The sequence below is a fragment of the Odontesthes bonariensis genome, chromosome 9, assembly GCF_027942865.1.
Source record: "Odontesthes bonariensis isolate fOdoBon6 chromosome 9, fOdoBon6.hap1, whole genome shotgun sequence".
Classification (NCBI taxonomy): domain Eukaryota; kingdom Metazoa; phylum Chordata; class Actinopteri; order Atheriniformes; family Atherinopsidae; genus Odontesthes; species Odontesthes bonariensis.
The window spans coordinates 30,659,541-30,677,337 of record NC_134514.1 but is presented as its reverse complement, the minus strand read 5'-3'; the positions used below and the strand labels follow the sequence as shown (position 1 = coordinate 30,677,337).

General features: G+C 43.6%; 20 non-coding genes across 20 annotated transcripts; all 20 read left to right on the top strand.

The window, feature by feature from the left end:
* The first annotated feature begins 527 nt into the window (after nucleotides 1-527).
* Nucleotides 528-599, top strand: trnap-cgg (transfer RNA proline (anticodon CGG)). Its single transcript has one exon. It is a non-coding gene; the product is annotated as a tRNA-Pro (tRNA).
* Nucleotides 600-1,207: 608 nt separating this feature from the next.
* On the top strand, nucleotides 1,208-1,279 carry trnap-ugg (transfer RNA proline (anticodon UGG)). Its single transcript has one exon. It is a non-coding gene; the product is annotated as a tRNA-Pro (tRNA).
* Nucleotides 1,280-1,887: 608 nt separating this feature from the next.
* trnap-ugg (transfer RNA proline (anticodon UGG)) lies at nucleotides 1,888-1,959 on the top strand. Its single transcript has one exon. It is a non-coding gene; the product is annotated as a tRNA-Pro (tRNA).
* Nucleotides 1,960-2,567: 608 nt separating this feature from the next.
* Nucleotides 2,568-2,639, top strand: trnap-ugg (transfer RNA proline (anticodon UGG)). The gene has a single exon. It is a non-coding gene; the product is annotated as a tRNA-Pro (tRNA).
* Nucleotides 2,640-4,403: 1,764 nt separating this feature from the next.
* trnap-cgg (transfer RNA proline (anticodon CGG)) lies at nucleotides 4,404-4,475 on the top strand. Its single transcript has one exon. It is a non-coding gene; the product is annotated as a tRNA-Pro (tRNA).
* Nucleotides 4,476-5,083: 608 nt separating this feature from the next.
* Nucleotides 5,084-5,155, top strand: trnap-ugg (transfer RNA proline (anticodon UGG)). The gene has a single exon. It is a non-coding gene; the product is annotated as a tRNA-Pro (tRNA).
* Nucleotides 5,156-5,763: 608 nt separating this feature from the next.
* Nucleotides 5,764-5,835, top strand: trnap-agg (transfer RNA proline (anticodon AGG)). Its single transcript has one exon. It is a non-coding gene; the product is annotated as a tRNA-Pro (tRNA).
* A 580-nt stretch (nucleotides 5,836-6,415) lies between these two features.
* On the top strand, nucleotides 6,416-6,487 carry trnap-cgg (transfer RNA proline (anticodon CGG)). The gene has a single exon. It is a non-coding gene; the product is annotated as a tRNA-Pro (tRNA).
* Nucleotides 6,488-7,095: 608 nt separating this feature from the next.
* On the top strand, nucleotides 7,096-7,167 carry trnap-ugg (transfer RNA proline (anticodon UGG)). The gene has a single exon. It is a non-coding gene; the product is annotated as a tRNA-Pro (tRNA).
* Nucleotides 7,168-7,775: 608 nt separating this feature from the next.
* Nucleotides 7,776-7,847, top strand: trnap-ugg (transfer RNA proline (anticodon UGG)). Its single transcript has one exon. It is a non-coding gene; the product is annotated as a tRNA-Pro (tRNA).
* Nucleotides 7,848-8,455: 608 nt separating this feature from the next.
* trnap-ugg (transfer RNA proline (anticodon UGG)) lies at nucleotides 8,456-8,527 on the top strand. Its single transcript has one exon. It is a non-coding gene; the product is annotated as a tRNA-Pro (tRNA).
* Nucleotides 8,528-10,291: 1,764 nt separating this feature from the next.
* trnap-cgg (transfer RNA proline (anticodon CGG)) lies at nucleotides 10,292-10,363 on the top strand. Its single transcript has one exon. It is a non-coding gene; the product is annotated as a tRNA-Pro (tRNA).
* Nucleotides 10,364-10,971: 608 nt separating this feature from the next.
* trnap-ugg (transfer RNA proline (anticodon UGG)) lies at nucleotides 10,972-11,043 on the top strand. Its single transcript has one exon. It is a non-coding gene; the product is annotated as a tRNA-Pro (tRNA).
* Nucleotides 11,044-11,648: 605 nt separating this feature from the next.
* On the top strand, nucleotides 11,649-11,720 carry trnap-ugg (transfer RNA proline (anticodon UGG)). Its single transcript has one exon. It is a non-coding gene; the product is annotated as a tRNA-Pro (tRNA).
* A 581-nt stretch (nucleotides 11,721-12,301) lies between these two features.
* Nucleotides 12,302-12,373, top strand: trnap-cgg (transfer RNA proline (anticodon CGG)). The gene has a single exon. It is a non-coding gene; the product is annotated as a tRNA-Pro (tRNA).
* A 608-nt stretch (nucleotides 12,374-12,981) lies between these two features.
* On the top strand, nucleotides 12,982-13,053 carry trnap-ugg (transfer RNA proline (anticodon UGG)). Its single transcript has one exon. It is a non-coding gene; the product is annotated as a tRNA-Pro (tRNA).
* A 608-nt stretch (nucleotides 13,054-13,661) lies between these two features.
* Nucleotides 13,662-13,733, top strand: trnap-ugg (transfer RNA proline (anticodon UGG)). The gene has a single exon. It is a non-coding gene; the product is annotated as a tRNA-Pro (tRNA).
* Nucleotides 13,734-14,993: 1,260 nt separating this feature from the next.
* On the top strand, nucleotides 14,994-15,065 carry trnap-cgg (transfer RNA proline (anticodon CGG)). Its single transcript has one exon. It is a non-coding gene; the product is annotated as a tRNA-Pro (tRNA).
* A 608-nt stretch (nucleotides 15,066-15,673) lies between these two features.
* Nucleotides 15,674-15,745, top strand: trnap-ugg (transfer RNA proline (anticodon UGG)). Its single transcript has one exon. It is a non-coding gene; the product is annotated as a tRNA-Pro (tRNA).
* A 608-nt stretch (nucleotides 15,746-16,353) lies between these two features.
* Nucleotides 16,354-16,425, top strand: trnap-ugg (transfer RNA proline (anticodon UGG)). Its single transcript has one exon. It is a non-coding gene; the product is annotated as a tRNA-Pro (tRNA).
* Nucleotides 16,426-17,797: the final 1,372 nt, after the last annotated feature.

Here is a 17,797-nt window from a genome sequence, read left to right as displayed (position 1 = left end):
CCTTCATCTCAAAAGCGTCTGTCTTTGCTCTCCCAAATTGTTAATTAAGAGTGCTGATAACAATTGCAAAAATGTCCTGTCTTACTATATTGTTTGGAGCTGTAGCATTTGGCTCTCCTTTCACTCAACATGAGTGAAGTTATTGAGGACATAGACTGAACATCCCCAAAATTAAAGCCACTGACAGTTAAGTGAACAACTCTTCTTTTCTTTTACAATGCAATTTTTATCTAGACAAACCGTTATCCCAACTTTTACTTGGAGTTTACGTTGACCCTCCACAAGTTTACACTCACAGCTGGGATTTGTAGTGTTACAGATTGATTTACACATACTTTTTGCAACTAATCTCCACTTTAGAATAAGAGAACTTTGAAATAAAAAAAATGGAAGCAACACTGACATTGAGTGAGCTGAACTGAAAGTTGTAGGATGTTTCTATTCGATGATTGAACGTACCTTCCGAGGGTATCTTTTTGCTATCTGTGGCCCGCGGCACTCGTATGAAGTCTAAAGTTGCAAATCTTGGCTCGTTGGTCTAGGGGTATGATTCTCACTTCGGGTGCGGGAGGTCCCGGGTTCAAATCCCGGACGAGCCCTTACCTGGTTTACTGGCCTTGTGTCTTCCCTTTGCTGTAAAATCAGAGAAGAATTGAATCAATGACTATAACATTGAATGCATTTGGAATCAAAACCCCAAATATGGCAATACAGCTCAAACCTCCACCACTCATTCCGAAGTTGCTTCAAGACCTTCTTAAATTAATTTCTTATCTGGAATTTGAAAGACAGATCCACACATGTCAGTAATCCTGTATCATGGAAGCACACCCTCTGCAGTATTATCTAAAGCAGTTTTGGTAATTGTACTATAAATCCAGATTGAAACGCTTCAAGTCAATGGTAGAGAAATGGAGATATAGACCTGTTCTGTCTTAAAGTTGGGCTTCTTGATAAAATGTGATGTGAGTTGGTGGAACCTGGCGGTGAGTATTGGCTCATTGGTCTCAGGAGTTTTTGTGGGCTTTTCAGGGTATGTGCCTAATAACTTCACTCACGTTGAGTGAAGGGAGAGCCAACTCCAAACAATATAGGCTCATTACTCTGGAAAAGTCAAAGAAGAAAGAAAGCAATCACAAATTCCCAGGATTCCATGGCTACGTCAGATGTCCACGTGCTCTCACGAAACGCAAAAAGTCCACCTTTTGACTCGTTGGTCTAGGGGTATGATTCTCGCTTTGGGTGCGAGAGGTCCCGGGTTCAAATCCCGGACGAGCCCTTTCTTGGTTTACTGGCCTTGTGTCTTTCCTTTGCTGTGAAATCAGAGAAGGATTGAATCAATGACTATAACATTCAATGCATTTGGAATCAAAACCCCAAATATGGCAATACAGCTCAAACCTCCACCACTCATTCCGAAGTTGCTTCAAGACCTTCTTAAATTAATTTCTTATCTGGAATTTGAAAGACAGATCCACGCATGTCAGTAATCCTGTATCATGGAAGCACACCCTCTGCAGTATTATCTAAAGCAGTTTCCGTATTTGTTCTATAAGTCCAGATTGAAACGCTTCAAGTCAATGGTAGAGAAATGGAGATATAGACCTGTTCTGTCTTAAAGTTGGGCTTCTTGATAAAATGTGATGTGAGTTGGTGGAACCTGACGGTGAGTATTGGCTCATTGGTCTCAGGTGTTTTTGTGGGCTGTTCAGTGTATGTGCCTAATAACTTCACTCATGTTGAGTGAAGGGAGAGCCAACTCCAAACAATATAGGCTCATTGCTCTGGAAAAGTCAAAGAAGAAAGAAAGCAATCACAAATTCCCAGGATTCCATGGCTACATCAGCTGTCCGCGTGCTCTCACGAAACGCAAAAAATCCAACTTTTGGCTCGTTGGTCTAGGGGTATGATTCTCGCTTTGGGTGCGAGAGGTCCCGGGTTCAAATCCCGGACGAGCCCTTTCCTGGTTTACTGGACTTGTGTCTTTCCTTTGCTGTGAAATCAGAGAAGGATTGAATCAATGACTATAACATTCAATGCATTTGGAATCAAAACCCCAAATATGGCAATACAGCTCAAACCTCCACCACTCATTCCGAAGTTGCTTCAAGACCTTCTTAAATTAATTTCTTATCTGGAATTTGAAAGACAGATCCACGCATGTCAGTAATCCTGTATCATGGAAGCACACCCTCTGCAGTATTATCTAAAGTAGTTTCCGTATTTGTTCTATAAGTCCAGATTGAAACGCTTCAAGTCAATGGTAGAGAAATGGAGATATAGACGTGTTCTGTCTTAAAGTTGGGCTTCTTGATAAAATGTGATGTGAGTTGGTGGAACCTGGCGGTGAGTATTGGCTCATTGGTCTCAGGTGTTTTTGTGGGCTGTTCAGTGTATGTGCCTAATAACTTCACTCATGTTGAGTGAAGGGAGAGCCAACTCCAAACATTATAGGCTCATTGCTCTGGAAAAGTCAAAGAAGAAAGAAAGCAATCACAAATTCACAGGATTCCATGGCTACGTCAGCTGTCCGCGTGCTCTCACGAAACGCAAAAAGTCCACTTTTAGGCTCGTTGGTCTAGGGGTATGATTCTCGCTTTGGGTGCGAGAGGTCCCGGGTTCAAATCCCGGGCGAGCCCTCCTCCCTTAAGAAACCTATACGGAAAGCTTGATGGTTAACTTTGGGTACCTTCCTTCATCTCAAAAGCGTCTGTCTTTGCTCTCCCAAATTGTTAATTAAAGGGATAGTTCGGGATATTTGACATGGATCTGTATGGCATCACCATAACCAGTGTCGTGCATTCAAACTGACTTACCCCCGACAGTGTCCTGTGAGCCGAGTTTTTGTCCAGTTTTGATCAAGGCGAAAGTAGTCCGGCTTGTTTGCTGGGGTCAAGAAATCAGCGCGTTTTTCTTCCCAAAACAGTACGTGTGCTAAAGAGTGATTTATTTCATCACAAAAACCGAAGCCGGCAAAAGTCACTCCTCGTTATCACTTGGGCCCTATACTGTCTCATTGTGTATCAGTGCGCACGTCATTCTGACCGCGAGCTGTGCGCACGAGTCTTTCTGTTCTTTGGCAGTGCTCAACACTTACTCTGCAGACAACTGGCCATCGGGTCCAGCTGGTCTGGGACGCCTCTTCCAGTTGATCTTGGGAACATGGAAAAAAGTTCTCAGACGCCTGCATTCAGGAGTGCAGGGAAGTCACCGTTATTTGTGATGCAGGCAGCAGCTGTCCCGCGGCCGCCGACATCCTCATCTATGGAAAGGTTTTGTATCTGGGGCATAACTAAATCCCACTCGTGGCAGCAGTAACATTCCACCTCTGTCTGCATTACTTCGCACTTCAAACAAGTGCACCAGGATTTGTCGGCCACCCTGGGTATCGCAGCTCCAGCAGTGGCTCCAGCTTCTGTTTCCATCACTTCTCTGTCCACCCTCTCTCTTTCTGCCCGATCTAAGTCCATTTGGCGAACTTCCTCCTCAGTATAAACGGGTTCATAAAGATACCCCCTTGGCTCTGAACGGAAGTCAATATGTTCCTCGTCGCTCTCGTTGTCAGACATCTTCCCGAGCAGTAAACAAAGTGAACTCGTGCGCACAGCTCGCGGTCAGAATGACGTGCGCACTGATACACAATAAGAGACAGTATAGGGCCCAAGTGATAACGAGGAGTGACTTTTGCCGGCTTCGGTTTTTGTGATGAAATAAATCACTCTTTAGCACACGTACTGTTTTGGGAAGAAAAACGCGCTAATTTCTTGACCCCAGCAAACAAGCCGGACTACTTTCGCCTTGACCAACACTGGACAAAAACTCGGCTCACAGGACACTGTCGGGGGTAAGTCAGTTTGAATGCACGACACTGGTTATGGTGATGCCATACAGATCCATGTCAAATATCCCGAACTATCCCTTTAAGAGTGCTGATAACAATTGCAAAAATGTCCTGTCTTACTATATTGTTTGGAGCTGTAGCAGTTGGCTCTCCTTTCACTCAACATGAGTGAAGTTATTGAGGACATAGACTGAACATCCCCAAAATTAAAGCCACTGACAGTTAAGTGAACAACTCTTCTTTTCTTTTACAATGCAATTTTTATCTAGACAAACCGTTATCCCAACTTTTACTTGGAGTTTACGTTGACCCTCCACAAGTTTACACTCACAGCTGGGATTTGTAGTGTTACAGATTGATTTACACATACTTTTTGCAACTAATCTCCACTTTAGAATAAGAGAACTTTGAAATAAAAAAAATGGAAGCAACACTGACATTGAGTGAGCTGAACTGAAAGTTGTAGGATGTTTCTATTCGATGATTGAACGTACCTTCCGAGGGTATCTTTTTGCTATCTGTGGCCCGCGGCACTCGTATGAAGTCTAAAGTTGCAAATCTTGGCTCGTTGGTCTAGGGGTATGATTCTCACTTCGGGTGCGGGAGGTCCCGGGTTCAAATCCCGGACGAGCCCTTCCCTGGTTTACTGGCCTTGTGTCTTCCCTTTGCTGTAAAATCAGAGAAGAATTGAATCAATGACTATAACATTGAATGCATTTGGAATCAAAACCCCAAATATGGCAATACAGCTCAAACCTCCACCACTCATTCCGAAGTTGCTTCAAGACCTTCTTAAATTAATTTCTTATCTGGAATTTGAAAGACAGATCCACACATGTCAGTAATCCTGTATCATGGAAGCACATCCTCTGCAGTATTATCTAAAGCAGTTTTGGTATTTGTACTATAAATCCAGATTGAAACGCTTCAAGTCAATGGTAGAGAAATGGAGATATAGACCTGTTCTGTCTTAAAGTTGGGCTTCTTGATAAAATGTGATGTGACTTGGTGGAACCTGGCGGTGAGTATTGGCTCATTGGTCTCAGGAGTTTTTGTGGGCTGTTCAGGGTATGTGCCTAATAACTTCACTCATGTTGAGTGAAGGGAGAGCCAACTCCAAACAATATAGGCTCATTACTCTGGAAAAGTCAAAGAAGAAAGAAAGCAATCACAAATTCCCAGGATTCCATGGCTACGTCAGCTGTCCGCGCTCTATCACGAAACGCAAAAAGTCCACCTTTGGGCTCGTTGGTCTAGGGGTATGATTCTCGCTTTGGGTGCGAGAGGTCCCGGGTTCAAATCCCGGACGAGCCCTTCCCTGGTTTACTGGCCTTGTGTCTTTCCTTTGCTGTCAAATCAGAGAAGGATTGAATCAATGACTATAACATTGAATGCATTTGGAATCAAAACCCCAAATATGGCAATACAGCTCAAACCTCCACCACTCATTCCGAAGTTGCTTCAAGACCTTCTTAAATTAATTTCTTATCTGGAATTTGAAAGACAGATCCACGCATGTCAGTAATCCTGTATCATGGAAGCACACCCTCTGCAATATTATCTAAAGCAGTTTTGGTATTTGTACTATAAATCCAGATTGAAACGCTTCAAGTCAATGGTAGGGAAATGGAGATATAGACCTGTTCTGTCTTAAAGTTGGGCTTCTTGATAAAATGTGATGTGAGTTGGTGGAACCTGGCGGTGAGTATTGGCTCATTGGTCTCAGGTGTTTTTGTGGGCTGTTCAGTGTATGTGCCTAATAACTTCACTCATGTTGAGTGAAGGGAGAGCCAACTCCAAACAATATAGGCTCATTGCTCTGGAAAAGTCAAAGAAGAAAGAAAGCAATCACAAATTCCCAGGATTCCATGGCTACGTCAGCTGTCCGCGTGCTCTCACGAAACGCAAAAAGACCACTTTTTGGCTCGTTGGTCTAGGGGTATGATTCTCGCTTAGGGTGCGAGAGGTCCCGGGTTCAAATCCCGGGCGAGCCCTCCTCCCTTAAGAAACCTATACGGAAAGCTTCATGGTTAACTTTGGGTACCTTCCTTCATCTCAAAAGCGTCTGTCTTTGCTCTCCCAAATTGTTAATTAAGAGTGCTGATAACAATTGCAAAAATGTCCTGTCTTACTATATTGTTTGGAGCTGTAGCATTTGGCTCTCCTTTCACTCAACATGAGTGAAGTTATTGAGGACATAGACTGAACATCCCCAAAATTAAAGCCACTGACAGTTAAGTGAACAACTCTTCTTTTCTTTTACAATGCAATTTTTATCTAGACAAACCGTTATCCCAACTTTTACTTGGAGTTTACGTTGACCCTCCACAAGTTTACACTCACAGCTGGGATTTGTAGTGTTACAGATTGATTTACACATACTTTTTGCAACTAATCTCCACTTTAGAATAAGAGAACTTTGAAATAAAAAAAATGGAAGCAACACTGACATTGAGTGAGCTGAACTGAAAGTTGTAGGATGTTTCTATTCGATGATTGAACGTACCTTCCGAGGGTATCTTTTTGCTATCTGTGGCCCGCGGCACTCGTATGAAGTCTAAAGTTGCAAATCTTGGCTCGTTGGTCTAGGGGTATGATTCTCACTTCGGGTGCGGGAGGTCCCGGGTTCAAATCCCGGACGAGCCCTTACCTGGTTTACTGGCCTTGTGTCTTCCCTTTGCTGTAAAATCAGAGAAGAATTGAATCAATGACTATAACATTGAATGCATTTGGAATCAAAACCCCAAATATGGCAATACAGCTCAAACCTCCACCACTCATTCCGAAGTTGCTTCAAGACCTTCTTAAATTAATTTCTTATCTGGAATTTGAAAGACAGATCCACACATGTCAGTAATCCTGTATCATGGAAGCACACCCTCTGCAGTATTATCTAAAGCAGTTTTGGTAATTGTACTATAAATCCAGATTGAAACGCTTCAAGTCAATGGTAGAGAAATGGAGATATAGACCTGTTCTGTCTTAAAGTTGGGCTTCTTGATAAAATGTGATGTGAGTTGGTGGAACCTGGCGGTGAGTATTGGCTCATTGGTCTCAGGAGTTTTTGTGGGCTTTTCAGGGTATGTGCCTAATAACTTCACTCACGTTGAGTGAAGGGAGAGCCAACTCCAAACAATATAGGCTCATTACTCTGGAAAAGTCAAAGAAGAAAGAAAGCAATCACAAATTCCCAGGATTCCATGGCTACGTCAGATGTCCACGTGCTCTCACGAAACGCAAAAAGTCCACCTTTTGACTCGTTGGTCTAGGGGTATGATTCTCGCTTTGGGTGCGAGAGGTCCCGGGTTCAAATCCCGGACGAGCCCTTTCTTGGTTTACTGGCCTTGTGTCTTTCCTTTGCTGTGAAATCAGAGAAGGATTGAATCAATGACTATAACATTCAATGCATTTGGAATCAAAACCCCAAATATGGCAATACAGCTCAAACCTCCACCACTCATTCCGAAGTTGCTTCAAGACCTTCTTAAATTAATTTCTTATCTGGAATTTGAAAGACAGATCCACGCATGTCAGTAATCCTGTATCATGGAAGCACACCCTCTGCAGTATTATCTAAAGCAGTTTCCGTATTTGTTCTATAAGTCCAGATTGAAACGCTTCAAGTCAATGGTAGAGAAATGGAGATATAGACCTGTTCTGTCTTAAAGTTGGGCTTCTTGATAAAATGTGATGTGAGTTGGTGGAACCTGACGGTGAGTATTGGCTCATTGGTCTCAGGTGTTTTTGTGGGCTGTTCAGTGTATGTGCCTAATAACTTCACTCATGTTGAGTGAAGGGAGAGCCAACTCCAAACAATATAGGCTCATTGCTCTGGAAAAGTCAAAGAAGAAAGAAAGCAATCACAAATTCCCAGGATTCCATGGCTACATCAGCTGTCCGCGTGCTCTCACGAAACGCAAAAAATCCAACTTTTGGCTCGTTGGTCTAGGGGTATGATTCTCGCTTTGGGTGCGAGAGGTCCCGGGTTCAAATCCCGGACGAGCCCTTTCCTGGTTTACTGGACTTGTGTCTTTCCTTTGCTGTGAAATCAGAGAAGGATTGAATCAATGACTATAACATTCAATGCATTTGGAATCAAAACCCCAAATATGGCAATACAGCTCAAACCTCCACCACTCATTCCGAAGTTGCTTCAAGACCTTCTTAAATTAATTTCTTATCTGGAATTTGAAAGACAGATCCACGCATGTCAGTAATCCTGTATCATGGAAGCACACCCTCTGCAGTATTATCTAAAGTAGTTTCCGTATTTGTTCTATAAGTCCAGATTGAAACGCTTCAAGTCAATGGTAGAGAAATGGAGATATAGACGTGTTCTGTCTTAAAGTTGGGCTTCTTGATAAAATGTGATGTGAGTTGGTGGAACCTGGCGGTGAGTATTGGCTCATTGGTCTCAGGTGTTTTTGTGGGCTGTTCAGTGTATGTGCCTAATAACTTCACTCATGTTGAGTGAAGGGAGAGCCAACTCCAAACATTATAGGCTCATTGCTCTGGAAAAGTCAAAGAAGAAAGAAAGCAATCACAAATTCACAGGATTCCATGGCTACGTCAGCTGTCCGCGTGCTCTCACGAAACGCAAAAAGTCCACTTTTAGGCTCGTTGGTCTAGGGGTATGATTCTCGCTTTGGGTGCGAGAGGTCCCGGGTTCAAATCCCGGGCGAGCCCTCCTCCCTTAAGAAACCTATACGGAAAGCTTGATGGTTAACTTTGGGTACCTTCCTTCATCTCAAAAGCGTCTGTCTTTGCTCTCCCAAATTGTTAATTAAAGGGATAGTTCGGGATATTTGACATGGATCTGTATGGCATCACCATAACCAGTGTCGTGCATTCAAACTGACTTACCCCCGACAGTGTCCTGTGAGCCGAGTTTTTGTCCAGTTTTGATCAAGGCGAAAGTAGTCCGGCTTGTTTGCTGGGGTCAAGAAATCAGCGCGTTTTTCTTCCCAAAACAGTACGTGTGCTAAAGAGTGATTTATTTCATCACAAAAACCGAAGCCGGCAAAAGTCACTCCTCGTTATCACTTGGGCCCTATACTGTCTCATTGTGTATCAGTGCGCACGTCATTCTGACCGCGAGCTGTGCGCACGAGTCTTTCTGTTCTTTGGCAGTGCTCAACACTTACTCTGCAGACAACTGGCCATCGGGTCCAGCTGGTCTGGGACGCCTCTTCCAGTTGATCTTGGGAACATGGAAAAAAGTTCTCAGACGCCTGCATTCAGGAGTGCAGGGAAGTCACCGTTATTTGTGATGCAGGCAGCAGCTGTCCCGCGGCCGCCGACATCCTCATCTATGGAAAGGTTTTGTATCTGGGGCATAACTAAATCCCACTCGTGGCAGCAGTAACATTCCACCTCTGTCTGCATTACTTCGCACTTCAAACAAGTGCACCAGGATTTGTCGGCCACCCTGGGTATCGCAGCTCCAGCAGTGGCTCCAGCTTCTGTTTCCATCACTTCTCTGTCCACCCTCTCTCTTTCTGCCCGATCTAAGTCCATTTGGCGAACTTCCTCCTCAGTATAAACGGGTTCATAAAGATACCCCCTTGGCTCTGAACGGAAGTCAATATGTTCCTCGTCGCTCTCGTTGTCAGACATCTTCCCGAGCAGTAAACAAAGTGAACTCGTGCGCACAGCTCGCGGTCAGAATGACGTGCGCACTGATACACAATAAGAGACAGTATAGGGCCCAAGTGATAACGAGGAGTGACTTTTGCCGGCTTCGGTTTTTGTGATGAAATAAATCACTCTTTAGCACACGTACTGTTTTGGGAAGAAAAACGCGCTAATTTCTTGACCCCAGCAAACAAGCCGGACTACTTTCGCCTTGACCAACACTGGACAAAAACTCGGCTCACAGGACACTGTCGGGGGTAAGTCAGTTTGAATGCACGACACTGGTTATGGTGATGCCATACAGATCCATGTCAAATATCCCGAACTATCCCTTTAAGAGTGCTGATAACAATTGCAAAAATGTCCTGTCTTACTATATTGTTTGGAGCTGTAGCAGTTGGCTCTCCTTTCACTCAACATGAGTGAAGTTATTGAGGACATAGACTGAACATCCCCAAAATTAAAGCCACTGACAGTTAAGTGAACAACTCTTCTTTTCTTTTACAATGCAATTTTTATCTAGACAAACCGTTATCCCAACTTTTACTTGGAGTTTACGTTGACCCTCCACAAGTTTACACTCACAGCTGGGATTTGTAGTGTTACAGATTGATTTACACATACTTTTTGCAACTAATCTCCACTTTAGAATAAGAGAACTTTGAAATAAAAAAAATGGAAGCAACACTGACATTGAGTGAGCTGAACTGAAAGTTGTAGGATGTTTCTATTCGATGATTGAACGTACCTTCCGAGGGTATCTTTTTGCTATCTGTGGCCCGCGGCACTCGTATGAAGTCTAAAGTTGCAAATCTTGGCTCGTTGGTCTAGGGGTATGATTCTCACTTCGGGTGCGGGAGGTCCCGGGTTCAAATCCCGGACGAGCCCTTCCCTGGTTTACTGGCCTTGTGTCTTCCCTTTGCTGTAAAATCAGAGAAGAATTGAATCAATGACTATAACATTGAATGCATTTGGAATCAAAACCCCAAATATGGCAATACAGCTCAAACCTCCACCACTCATTCCGAAGTTGCTTCAAGACCTTCTTAAATTAATTTCTTATCTGGAATTTGAAAGACAGATCCACACATGTCAGTAATCCTGTATCATGGAAGCACATCCTCTGCAGTATTATCTAAAGCAGTTTTGGTATTTGTACTATAAATCCAGATTGAAACGCTTCAAGTCAATGGTAGAGAAATGGAGATATAGACCTGTTCTGTCTTAAAGTTGGGCTTCTTGATAAAATGTGATGTGACTTGGTGGAACCTGGCGGTGAGTATTGGCTCATTGGTCTCAGGAGTTTTTGTGGGCTGTTCAGGGTATGTGCCTAATAACTTCACTCACATTGAGTGAAGGGAGAGCCAACTCCAAACAATATAGGCTCATTACTCTGGAAAAGTCAAAGAAGAAAGAAAGCAATCACAAATTCCCAGGATTCCATGGCTACGTCAGATGTCCGCGCGCTCTCACGAAACGCAAAAAGTCCATCTTTTGGCTCGTTGGTCTAGGGGTATGATTCTCGCTTTGGGTGCGAGAGGTCCCGGGTTCAAATCCCGGACGAGCCCTTCCCTGGTTTACTGGCCTTGTGTCTTTCCTTTGCTGTGAAATCAGAGAAGGATTGAATCAATGACTATAACATTTAATGCATTTGGAATCAAAACCCCAAATATGGCAATACAGCTCAAACCTCCACCACTCATTCCGAAGTTGCTTCAAGACCTTAAATGAATTTCTTATCTGGAATTTGAAAGACAGATCCACGCATGTCAGTAATCCTGTATCATGGAAGCACACCCTCTGCAGTATTATCTAAAGCAGTTTCCGTATTTGTTCTATAAGTCCAGATTGAAACGCTTCAAGTCAATGGTAGAGAAATGGAGATATAGACCTGTTCTGTCTTAAAGTTGGGCTTCTTGATAAAATGTGATGTGAGTTGGTGGAACCTGGCGGTGAGAATTGGCTCATTGGTCTCAGGTGTTTTTGTGGGCTGTTCAGTGTATGTGCCTAATAACTTCACTCATGTTGAGTGAAGGGAGAGCCAACTCCAAACAATATAGGCTCATTGCTCTGGAAAAGTCAAAGAAGAAAGAAAGCAATCACAAATTCCCAGGATTCCATGGCTACGTCAGCTGTCCGCGTGCTCTCACGAAACGCAAAAAGTCCAACTTTTGGCTCGTTGGTCTAGGGGTATGATTCTCGCTTTGGGTGCGAGAGGTCCCGGGTTCAAATCCCGGGCGAGCCCTCCTCCCTTAAGAAACCTATACGGAAAGCTTGATGGTTAACTTTGGGTACCTTCCTTCATCTCAAAAGCGTCTGTCTTTGCTCTCCCAAATTGTTAATTAAGAGTGCTGATAACAATTGCAAAAATGTCCTGTCTTACTATATTGTTTGGAGCTGTAGCAGTTGGCTCTCCTTTCACTCAACATGAGTGAAGTTATTGAGGACATAGACTGAACATCCCCAAAATTAAAGCCACTGACAGTTAAGTGAACAACTCTTCTTTTCTTTTACAATGCAATTTTTAGCTAGACAAACCGTTATCCCAGCTTTTACTTGGAGTTTACGTTGACCCTCCACAAGTTTACACTCACAGCTGGGATTTGTAGTGTTACAGATTGATTTACACATACTTTTGGCAACTAATCTCCACTTTAGAATAAGAGAACTTTGAAATAAAAAAAAATGGAAGCAACACTGACATTGAGTGAGCTGAATTGAAAGTTGTAGGATGTTTCTATTCGATGATCGAACGTACCTTCCGAGGGTATCTTTTTGCTATCTGTGGCCGGCGGCACTCGTATGAAGTCTAAAGTTGCTAATCTTGGCTCGTTGGTCTAGGGGTATGATTCTCGCTTCGGGTGCGGGAGGTCCCGGGTTCAAATCCCGGACGAGCCCTTCCCTGGTTTACTGGCCTTGTGTCTTTCCTTTGCTGTGAAATCAGAGAAGAATTGAATCAATGACTATAACATTCAATGCATTTGGAATCAAAACCCCAAATATGGCAATACAGCTCAAACCTCCACCACTCATTCCGAAGTTGCTTCAAGACCTTCTTAAATTAATTTCTTAACTGGAATTTGAAAGACAGATCCACACATGTCAGTAATCCTGTATCATGGAAGCACACCCTCTGCAGTATTATCTAAAGCAGTTTTGGTATTTGTACTAAAAATCCAGATTGAAACGCTTCAAGTCAATGGTAGAGAAATGGAGATATAGACCTGTTCTGTCTTAAAGTTGGGCTTCTTGATAAAATGTGATGTGACTTGGTGGAACCTGGCGGTGAGTATTGGCTCATTGGTTTCAGGAGTTTTTGTGGGCTGTTCAGGGTATGTGCCTAATAACTTCACTCACGTTGAGTGAAGGGAGAGCCAACTCCAAACAATATAGGCTCATTACTCTGGAAAAGTCAAAGAAGAAAGAAAGCAATCACAAATTCCCAGGATTCCATGGCTACGTCAGATGTCCGCGCGCTCTCACGAAACGCAAAAAGTTCACCTTTTGGCTCGTTGGTCTAGGGGTATGATTCTCGCTTTGGGTGCGAGAGGTCCCGGGTTCAAATCCCGGACGAGCCCTTACTTGGTTTACTGGCCTTGTGTCTTTCCTTTGCTGTCAAATCAGAGAAGGATAGAATCAATGACTATAACATTGAATGCATTTGGAATCAAAACCCCAAATATGGCAATACAGCTCAAACCTCCACCACTCATTCCGAAGTTGCTTCAAGACCTTCTTAAATTAATTTCTTATCTGGAATTTGAAAGACAGATCCACGCATGTCAGTAATCCTGTATCATGGAAGCACACCCTCTGCAGTATTATCTAAAGCAGTTTCCGTATTTGTTCTATAAGTCCAGATTGAAACGCTTCAAGTCAATGGTAGAGAAATGGAGATATAGACCTGTTCTGTCTTAAAGTTGGGCTTCTTGATAAAATGTGATGTGAGTTGGTGGAACCTGGCGGTGAGTATTGGCTCATTGGTCTCAGGAGTTTTTGTGGGCTGTTCAGTGTATGTGCCTAATAACTTCACTCATGTTGAGTGAAGGGAGAGCCAACTCCAAACAATATAGGCTCATTGCTCTGGAAAAGTCAAAGAAGAAAGAAAGCAATCACAAATTCCCAGGATTCCATGGCTACGTCAGCTGTCCGCGTGCTCTCACGAAACGCAAAAAGTCCAACTTTTGGCTCGTTGGTCTAGGGGTATGATTCTCGCTTTGGGTGCGAGAGGTCCCGGGTTCAAATCCCGGACGAGCCCTTTCCTGGTTTACTGGACTTGTGCCTTTCCTTTGCTGTGAAATCAGAGAAGGATTGAATCAATGACTATAACATTCAATGCATTTGGAATCAAAACCCCAAATATGGCAATACAGCTCAAACCTCCACCACTCATTCCGAAGTTGCTTCAAGACCTTCTTAAATTAATTTCTTATCTGGAATTTGAAAGACAGATCCACGCATGTCAGTAATCCTGTATCATGGAAGCACACCCTCTGCAGTATTGTCTAAAGTAGTTTCCGTATTTGTTCTATAAGTCCAGATTGAAACGTTTCAAGTCAATGGTAGAGAAATGGAGATATAGACGTGTTCTGTCTTAAAGTTGGGCTTCTTGATAAAATGTGATGTGAGTTGGTGGAACCTGGCGGTGAGTATTGGCTCATTGGTCTCAGGTGTTTTTGTGGGCTGTTCAGTGTATGTGCCTAATAACTTCACTCATGTTGAGTGAAGGGAGAGCCAACTCCAAACATTATAGGCTCATTGCTCTGGAAAAGTCAAAGAAGAAAGAAAGCAATCACAAATTCACAGGATTCCATGGCTACGTCAGCTGTCCGCGTGCTCTCACGAAACGCAAAAAGTCCACTTTTTGGCTCGTTGGTCTAGGGTATGATTCTCGCTTAGGGTGCGAGAGGTCCGGGGTTCAAATCCCGGGCGAGCCCTCCTCCCTTAATAAACCTATACGGAAAGCTTGATGGTTAACTTTGGGTACCTTCCTTCATCTCAAAAGCGTCTCTCTTTGCTCTCCCAAATTGTTAATTAAGAGTGCTGATAACAATTGCAAAAATGTCCTGTCTTACTATATTGTTTGTAGCTGTAGCAGTTGGCTCTCCTTTCACTCAACATGAGTGAAGTTATTGAGGACATAGACTGAACATCCCCAACATTAAAGCCACTGACAGTTAAGTGAACAAATCTTCTTTTCTTTTACAATGCAATTTTTAGCTAGACAAACCGTTATCCCAGCTTTTACTTGGAGTTTATGTTGACCCTCCACAAGTTTACACTCACAGCTGGGATTTGTAGTGTTACAGATTGATTTACACATACTTTTGGCAACTAATCTCCACTTTAGAATAAGAGAACTTTGAAATTAAAAAAAATGGAAGAAACACTGACATTGAGTGAGCTGAACTGAAAGTTGTAGGATGTTTCTATTCGATGATCGAACGTACCTTCCGAGGGTATCTTTTTGCTATCTGTGGCCCGCGGCACTCGTATGAAGTCTAAAGTTGCAAATCTTGGCTCGTTGGTCTAGGGGTATGATTCTCACTTCGGGTGCGGGAGGTCCCGGGTTCAAATCCCGGACGAGCCCTTCCCTGGTTTACTGGCCTTGTGTCTTCCCTTTGCTGTAAAATCAGAGAAGAATTGAATCAATGACTATAACATTGAATGCATTTGGAATCAAAACCCCAAATATGGCAATACAGCTCAAACCTCCACCACTCATTCCGAAGTTGCTTCAAGACCTTCTTAAATTAATTTCTTATCTGGAATTTGAAAGACAGATCCACACATGTCAGTAATCCTGTATCATGGAAGCACATCCTCTGCAGTATTATCTAAAGCAGTTTTGGTATTTGTACTATAAATCCAGATTGAAACGCTTCAAGTCAATGGTAGAGAAATGGAGATATAGACCTGTTCTGTCTTAAAGTTGGGCTTCTTGATAAAATGTGATGTGACTTGGTGGAACCTGGCGGTGAGTATTGGCTCATTGGTCTCAGGAGTTTTTGTGGGCTGTTCAGGGTATGTGCCTAATAACTTCACTCATGTTGAGTGAAGGGAGAGCCAACTCCAAACAATATAGGCTCATTACTCTGGAAAAGTCAAAGAAGAAAGAAAGCAATCACAAATTCCCAGGATTCCATGGCTACGTCAGCTGTCCGCGCTCTATCACGAAACGCAAAAAGTCCACCTTTGGGCTCGTTGGTCTAGGGGTATGATTCTCGCTTTGGGTGCGAGAGGTCCCGGGTTCAAATCCCGGACGAGCCCTTCCCTGGTTTACTGGCCTTGTGTCTTTCCTTTGCTGTCAAATCAGAGAAGGATTGAATCAATGACTATAACATTGAATGCATTTGGAATCAAAACCCCAAATATGGCAATACAGCTCAAACCTCCACCACTCATTCCGAAGTTGCTTCAAGACCTTCTTAAATTAATTTCTTATCTGGAATTTGAAAGACAGATCCACGCATGTCAGTAATCCTGTATCATGGAAGCACACCCTCTGCAATATTATCTAAAGCAGTTTTGGTATTTGTACTATAAATCCAGATTGAAACGCTTCAAGTCAATGGTAGGGAAATGGAGATATAGACCTGTTCTGTCTTAAAGTTGGGCTTCTTGATAAAATGTGATGTGAGTTGGTGGAACCTGGCGGTGAGTATTGGCTCATTGGTCTCAGGTGTTTTTGTGGGCTGTTCAGTGTATGTGCCTAATAACTTCACTCATGTTGAGTGAAGGGAGAGCCAACTCCAAACATTATAGGCTCATTGCTCTGGAAAAGTCAAAGAAGAAAGAAAGCAATCACAAATTCACAGGATTCCATGGCTACGTCAGCTGTCCGCGTGCTCTCACGAAACGCAAAAAGTCCACTTTTAGGCTCGTTGGTCTAGGGGTATGATTCTCGCTTTGGGTGCGAGAGGTCCCGGGTTCAAATCCCGGGCGAGCCCTCCTCCCTTAAGAAACCTATACGGAAAGCTTGATGGTTAACTTTGGGTACCTTCCTTCATCTCAAAAGCGTCTGTCTTTGCTCTCCCAAATTGTTAATTAAAGGGATAGTTCGGGATATTTGACATGGATCTGTATGGCATCACCATAACCAGTGTCGTGCATTCAAACTGACTTACCCCCGACAGTGTCCTGTGAGCCGAGTTTTTGTCCAGTTTTGATCAAGGCGAAAGTAGTCCGGCTTGTTTGCTGGGGTCAAGAAATCAGCGCGTTTTTCTTCCCAAAACAGTACGTGTGCTAAAGAGTGATTTATTTCATCACAAAAACCGAAGCCGGCAAAAGTCACTCCTCGTTATCACTTGGGCCCTATACTGTCTCATTGTGTATCAGTGCGCACGTCATTCTGACCGCGAGCTGTGCGCACGAGTCTTTCTGTTCTTTGGCAGTGCTCAACACTTACTCTGCAGACAACTGGCCATCGGGTCCAGCTGGTCTGGGACGCCTCTTCCAGTTGATCTTGGGAACATGGAAAAAAGTTCTCAGACGCCTGCATTCAGGAGTGCAGGGAAGTCACCGTTATTTGTGATGCAGGCAGCAGCTGTCCCGCGGCCGCCGACATCCTCATCTATGGAAAGGTTTTGTATCTGGGGCATAACTAAATCCCACTCGTGGCAGCAGTAACATTCCACCTCTGTCTGCATTACTTCGCACTTCAAACAAGTGCACCAGGATTTGTCGGCCACCCTGGGTATCGCAGCTCCAGCAGTGGCTCCAGCTTCTGTTTCCATCACTTCTCTGTCCACCCTCTCTCTTTCTGCCCGATCTAAGTCCATTTGGCGAACTTCCTCCTCAGTATAAACGGGTTCATAAAGATACCCCCTTGGCTCTGAACGGAAGTCAATATGTTCCTCGTCGCTCTCGTTGTCAGACATCTTCCCGAGCAGTAAACAAAGTGAACTCGTGCGCACAGCTCGCGGTCAGAATGACGTGCGCACTGATACACAATAAGAGACAGTATAGGGCCCAAGTGATAACGAGGAGTGACTTTTGCCGGCTTCGGTTTTTGTGATGAAATAAATCACTCTTTAGCACACGTACTGTTTTGGGAAGAAAAACGCGCTAATTTCTTGACCCCAGCAAACAAGCCGGACTACTTTCGCCTTGACCAACACTGGACAAAAACTCGGCTCACAGGACACTGTCGGGGGTAAGTCAGTTTGAATGCACGACACTGGTTATGGTGATGCCATACAGATCCATGTCAAATATCCCGAACTATCCCTTTAAGAGTGCTGATAACAATTGCAAAAATGTCCTGTCTTACTATATTGTTTGGAGCTGTAGCAGTTGGCTCTCCTTTCACTCAACATGAGT